This window comes from Phodopus roborovskii, unplaced genomic scaffold (assembly GCF_943737965.1).
Source record: "Phodopus roborovskii unplaced genomic scaffold, PHOROB, whole genome shotgun sequence".
Taxonomy (NCBI): Eukaryota; Metazoa; Chordata; class Mammalia; order Rodentia; family Cricetidae; genus Phodopus; species Phodopus roborovskii.
The window spans coordinates 81,726-88,554 of NW_026125202.1; positions in this window are offsets into that span (position 1 = coordinate 81,726).

Sequence of the window (6,829 nt, forward strand, 5' to 3'; positions counted from 1 at the left end):
ATCCCATACTATCTCACTTTCTGACTCCAAGAATCTGGGACACTGTGGGACACAACCTTCCTCTTCCTGCCCTTTTGTCCAGGACAGATTACTCCCTTGCCTGTTCTCTGGCTTTTCAGGCCTACCTAATGCTTCTTCTTTCTGTTCTGCATGACTACATAGATAGCTCCTTGGAACCAAGAAGGAGAGTTTGTACTTGGGGCATAGAAATGCTAGTGTGATTTTCAGATTGCCTTAGAACTTGGAGGCCACTGCCACTGGCTACAGAGTCAATCTGACAAGAAAGGAGCTTTGAACACGTTTTTCTAAATGAAAAAAAAAATGCTATGTAACTATCTTAGTGTTTGGTAGAAATGTTACATAATAGTTTGGTCTTCTAGGCTTGGGGAAGGCTCAACTACAGTGTTTGCCCACTAAATGTGAGGACCAGAGTCTGAGTCTTCAGGAGCCAAGTAAAACCTGAGTAGGGACAGTGGTTGTCTAGAACCCCAGCAGTTGGGAAGCAGAGACAGGGGGTCCTCGGGGCAGCTGCCAGAGACACTAGGTGAACTGGTGAGCTCTGGGTTCCATGAGAAACCGTGCCTCAGTATCTAAGATGGAGGGCTGTTGTATGTGAGAAAGTCAGCTTCAGGCCTTCACAAGCACCCACAGACATCACATGTTTCCACATACCTGCAAACATGCACACACAGATACACATACATACATACATACCCCCACATACACACAAACATTTCCCTTTCTGCCCCTCCCTTTTTTCCTTCCTCCCTCCCTCCCTCTTCCTTCCTCTCTCCCTCCTCCCCTCTCTCACACCCCCATCCCCCCACACTCAAATCCCCCCCACACACATGAAAATCAAAACAAAATTGGTCTTTGTTCTCTCATTAAACCTGAGAAAGGATCTGAAATAAAGTAGGCAATGCTGGCCTCTCTCTTCTTCCCTGGTTCCCCTCCCCACCCCCCAGTGCCTGCAGCCAGCAAGCCTGTCGGGCTTGGCAGACCTTCTCTTTTATCTTCTTTTGCTTCCTTTGGCTGGTCTGTGCAGAGCTGCATGACTCTGGCCATTTTTCTTCATCCGACTACCCTGTTCTCCCCTTGTTCTATCCTTCTATCACCCTCTCTTAGTCATGGAAATATATAAGCAATTTCCCCACATAATGACTTGAGGTCTTCATTTCATAAAAAGTTATTAAACTGGAAAGGCAAGTTACATAAATGGCTGGGTTTTCAAGATGTGAAGGGCAGAAAAAGCCAGAGTACTGTCAGATGAAAACACCTTTAAGTACTGTGATTTCCTGGATTACAAAACCTCTACTCAGCCATGGGAGAATTTCTGTGGGGATGTACTAGTCCTGGCACTTTATTGACATTCTGATATTGTTAATCTTATTTTTCTCATCTGCATTTCTCCTTCTCCACAGACTAGGAAATCAAATACATTCCCAGCTCTCTTGTAGACAGGGACAACCCTTGACCCAGTTCTAGTCAATACAATGTAAAGGGAAGCCTGCAGTGGAATTAGTTCTAGGAAAGATATTTGTCTTCTATTAATAAGGACAAGCTGTGGAGAAATGCTTGTGCCCACTGATTTCCATTTCTGAAAGTGACTTGTGATGGTGGGAGCTACAGAAGCCTTTTTGCTTGAAGGAGGAGAAAGTACCCAGAATTGCTGTGAAACTGACAGAGGAATTTGTATTGCTCATTTGTGGAAGTACTCACTTAACATATGCTGGTCATGTATGAGATATCATGCTAGTTCCATAAGGCACAAACCATGTCCACATGAGCTCCATTCCAATGGTAGGCAGAGTGGCCAGGAGTCGGTATGTGTTAGAATGGTTTAGGGTTACAGCAAAACCTTTTTGATTAAGTAAGTAATATTTTATATACTTCAATTAAAGAGTTTAACTCTTGAGAGACTTGGAACATCAGGGCATATAGCTCTTCAGGATATAGGGGACAGGAAGGAGGAAGTGTTCCAGGAAAAGGGAACAGCATATACAAGCCTGGTGGGGGAAACAAACAGGCAGATCCCAGAGGATCTGCAGAGGGAAGGCCAGAGGAGATGAGCTTGAGCAACAGAAATGTACAGGAGCCTGGGAACCTTACAATTCAAACAGACTCACCGAAACAGTAGATCATACTAAAGATTCGGACAAAACTTTTAGCTATAACATTCACTTGATTATGAGGCTCCATTAAAAATATTAGTTAGAAGAAAATGAAATTTGAAGCCAAAGAGCTAAAACATTGGACAAATGTTGCAAAGGTCATCCATGGATAACAAAATCAGACTTAGATCTTCATCTGAGTCCAGATTAGAATACAGAGCAACCTGAATTACTTTACCATTGGTGTCCCAAGAGAAGTGATGGAGTCAATGTTCACACCTTCCCAGGTGCTTGCTAAGCCTTCCCCAGCACCCACCTTGTTCACTTGTGTGGGCGGGTCTGCAGGGGGCAGGGTCTGAGGATTTCAAAGGGTGGGTACCCTGTTTCGGTGGCTCTCAGACAGCATGGATGAGAGAAAGGGTCAGTTTGTTGGACCTTGACATAGAGAACTGCATCGGAGCAAAGAGAAAGCTGGCACAGCCAACAGGCCATTTAATGCCTTTGAGAGCAATCAGTGTGACTGCGCTCTTTGTAGTGGTGAAAAATAGCACTGTGTCAACTGCAAGATTGTGCATACTGTGTGCACTCCACATTAAAAAAAAAAAAGCACAAATAAACCATCTTTGAAAGCTGTGGGCAGTTTTATCACAATGGAACCACATGATAGCTACACAATACCAATTCCATAAATACTTAAATACTTTACCAAGCAGTATAAATGTTGGGACCCACTCAGGATGCTCGGGTATGAATGGCTTCCAGTCTCTACATTCGTCTTGCAGACAGCTTGTGTTTTAGATCCAGGACAGCTCTATTCAACACTGCTGCTGTCCTTAGTGGTCATCCCATGGTGCTGATGTCTCTAAGATGCTGGTGTCTCCCTTGCAACTAGGCTGCACCTTTACCAATAGCCTCTCCTGAGCTTTCTTTAGGGACTCTGACCTTGCCATGCTGTGCCAACCCTCAACTTGACCCCTTTAACTCTAGGACTTCAACTGAGGCAGCACATCTACCAATGGTCGCTCCTGGACTCTCAGGGCCACACCTCAGCAGCTTTTTATGACTCCTTCATGACTTCATGAAGCACCTCCTCAGAAATGTTTACATGTTACCAAGTTTGGCTGCCAGGATGAGATTTGGCTTTGTTCAGAATATAACTAACTGTCCATTGATTCTTCCCTTTTGGAGTAAGAAAATGTTTATTTTGTATTTTCTAGGTGCCCAGCCTCCTCTGGACCACAGCTTCTGTGTGCTGACTCTGAGGAAACACTCCCAGAGGAATTTACACCAACAAAGTAATTGATGTATATGATGCTGGCTTATTTTTAATCACAACTAATTTTTTAATTCTGTCTAACCGCATCAGTTGTCCCAATAAAGTGAAGGTTTCACTTTAATGGTTCTGAATTCAAAATACAATGATCCTGGTAGAGTCTTTAAGGGAATATCCACTTGGAACTTCACAAGCCAGGGCTCTGTTGTTTTCACTCTTCCCAGCAGTACCTTCTAAGTGCTAGAAGCAGCTTATTAAGCTCTGGGCAACTTTTCCAGTCCAAAGTTCCAACGTCTTTCCATTATACTCCCAAAACCATATGTTCAGGTCTGTCACAGCAATACCCCATGACTTGATATCAATTTTGTTCTTTGTTAGGGTTTCTATTGCTGTGATAAACACCATAACCAAAAGCAACTTGGGGAGGAAAGGGCTTATTTCAGTTTACAGTTCCACATCATAGTCCATCCCTAAGGGAATACAGGGCAGGAACCCAAACAGGGAAAATATGTGGAGGCAGGAGTTGATGCAGAAGCCATAAATGAATGCTGCTTACTGCCTTGTGCCTCAGTCTGCTCTCTTACACCATCCAAGACCACCAGTCCAGAGATAACACCATCTCCACTGAGCTGAGCCAACCCACCTTAATCATTAATCAGTAGAGTGTGCTACAGACTGGCATACAGGCAAATCTTATAATGACATTTTCCCCATGGAGAGTTCTTCTTCCCAAATGACTCTAGCTTGTGTCAAGTTGACATAAAACTAACCAACACATGGAGTAAAATGATTAAAAGGAAGATGTGTGTATGTTTTGGCTTCAAGTTCAAGAGATGTTTCAGTCTACCAAGGTTGGCAGCTCTGGTGTCTCTGACCCAGTGATGATGTAGCCATGGGGCAGGTGGAGCAACTGCTCCAATATAGTAGTTAGGAAGGAGACAGGAAAGGATGGAGACAAGGGACAGTCTCTAAGGACCACTTAAATGTCCACTTCCTCTAGCCATCCCTCACCTCCCAAAGTTTCCATCACCTCTTAAGATAGTGTCCCAGCTGGGTTATCAAGCTCTCAACACGGAAGCCAATAGGGGGCAATTGCTACACAACCTATAGCCAGTAGTATGATCCAGTTAATCCACCATGCTCAATATTGTGTCACACATGCACCTGCCACACCTGAGGTGTTGTGTGTGACCAGTGGCCACCACACTGGGTAATGATGCTCCATCAGAAGACTAAGCACGCAAACAAGTTTCAGAGAGGAGGAAACACAGTGTTTTAAAGATCCACTAAGAATTTTATCTCTATTTCCATTTATCAATCATCTCTAAGTTATTGAAAAAGAATCCAGGACTTGGCAATAGAAAGAAAAATGAAGAAAAAAAACACATATCACTATGTAATTAGGCTTTTATAGGCTTTGCTATAACTACTTCGGTGTCCTGCAGGTGGTCCCTCTGACCTCCCCTCCCTCTGATATTTCTATGCAGTTTGTTCTAAAAGTGCTTTTCAGGAATCACTGGCCAGGATCATATTTAAGTCGCCAAGAGTAATCAGTGTGATAAAATGTGTGACATTTTCTTCCATCACTCAAGAAGCTTGCTCATCTGGTCCCATGGAAAACTTTCAAGAAGCTCCAAGGTAGCCACAAATGTGAGGGGAGGGGGCTGCTGGCTCACCAAACCATTTCTGATTAAAACTCAGAGTCTAGTACACTGTATTCCAGGATATAAGTACAGGTCAACAAACGTGTGTTTTTTCTCATTGATGTCTGAGGTCTCTGTATGTCCCCATAATTACATCTGGCAGAGGAAAACAAGCTGATGCATGCCTGTGTAAGTGGCTCTCAGCAATCTCCCAGCCCTCCACAGTGCAGTAGCACACTGATTCCCCCTCAGCCCAAGGATTAATAGTGTAGGCTGTGAGCACATGCGCTCAGGAACTTCACGGGTTTCCATGGATACCTGAATTCTAGTGCCAATGCACATTTACTATTGCTTTTCTTGTCACCAAGAGTCCTGTAAACACTTGTGCTTTAAGATTTTGTGTAGAAATTTGAATTTTATAGAGGACCAGTCAAAATTACCCTTTTCCTGCTGCCTAGAATGATTTTCCTCTAGGCTCAAATCTAACTCACTATCTGTGGCATTCTTTCAATGATGTGCTTTTATTTATAGGACCAATAAAAGACAACAAAGGTTAACTGCATTATTGGTATAACTTTTAAGTGGCATGTTTATAGTATATAAGTGTAAAACTTGGTAAGTAAAGCAGCTTATTCTATATTTTAAAATGGAAAGAGGCAAAGAGAGGGCAGAAACATGAACATAATGATGAAATGTGAGATCTTCAAGGATACCCTTAGGTTATTTTACTGAGCAATTATAGTTTTCTTACACATAGTAAGCCTTTTATATTTTTAAAAACCATTCACAAATCTGTGAAGATGGCAGCCTATGTTACAATTGCCCCGTTGCATTGTTACATAAGCTCAGAAATTCTCAGGAATGTGCTCCTGTGCTACCAAGGCATGTATCTGGGATTAGAACTCAAATCTTCCATTTTACTGCCCAGACCTTCCCCCTGGGCAGAATGCATGCTGCTTCCACAGAAGGTGCATCCATGCACTTCTTTCTCACGTTTTGACAGGTCTCTGTACCTCCAAATTGGATTTTATGAAGCCATCCTGTTTGGTAGCCAAACCTTGACTGCCCCTGAGAGTTAGCTCAGTTGGCTAATTTAACAAGCCTAGTCATTTCCCATCAACCTAGCTCCAGGAAAGCAGCAGTCACAAAGACACCAGAGCCTGAAAGTACCTTAGCTACTCAAGGACTCAGTAAGGGAACAGATGCCCACTTCCAGCTATCCGGACCAAGAAGAACATGCAATATAGAGAAAGGACAGCAATTTGCAGGCTGAGTGGTCCTTCTTTAGACACCCAAAGTCAAGGAGAAAGCTTTTACTTTCACAGACTCATTTGATGGGAGAGAAGCAGGGTTTGAACTATTAAATGACTGTTTCAACTCACTTGTGTTCATATAACCACCCAGTTTCTGCAGTCTCCCAGTCACTATCTTTGTAAGGCCATGAGCTCACCAAAAAGACCATTTACCACAGCAGCTCTTGTTTACCTTATATTTGTGATTTATTTTCTTTTGAGATTTTTTTCAATATATACAGTACTTATTCATTTTATCTTGATTTTTGAGATTATTTTAGTTTACCCCAGCCTCTAACTTTTTGTTTTCTTATATCAGTTTTGTTTTTAATAGACAGATGCTTAATATTTGTGCAGTATACAAGAATGTTTTAATACATCATTTATAATAATCAAATGAGTGCTACCTTCTTCATTTATTTTTTTGTGGCTAAAACACTTAAAATCTTCTTCTCTTCTATTTAAAGATATCCAATATAACATTGCTAGCCTGTTCATTATCATCATTGT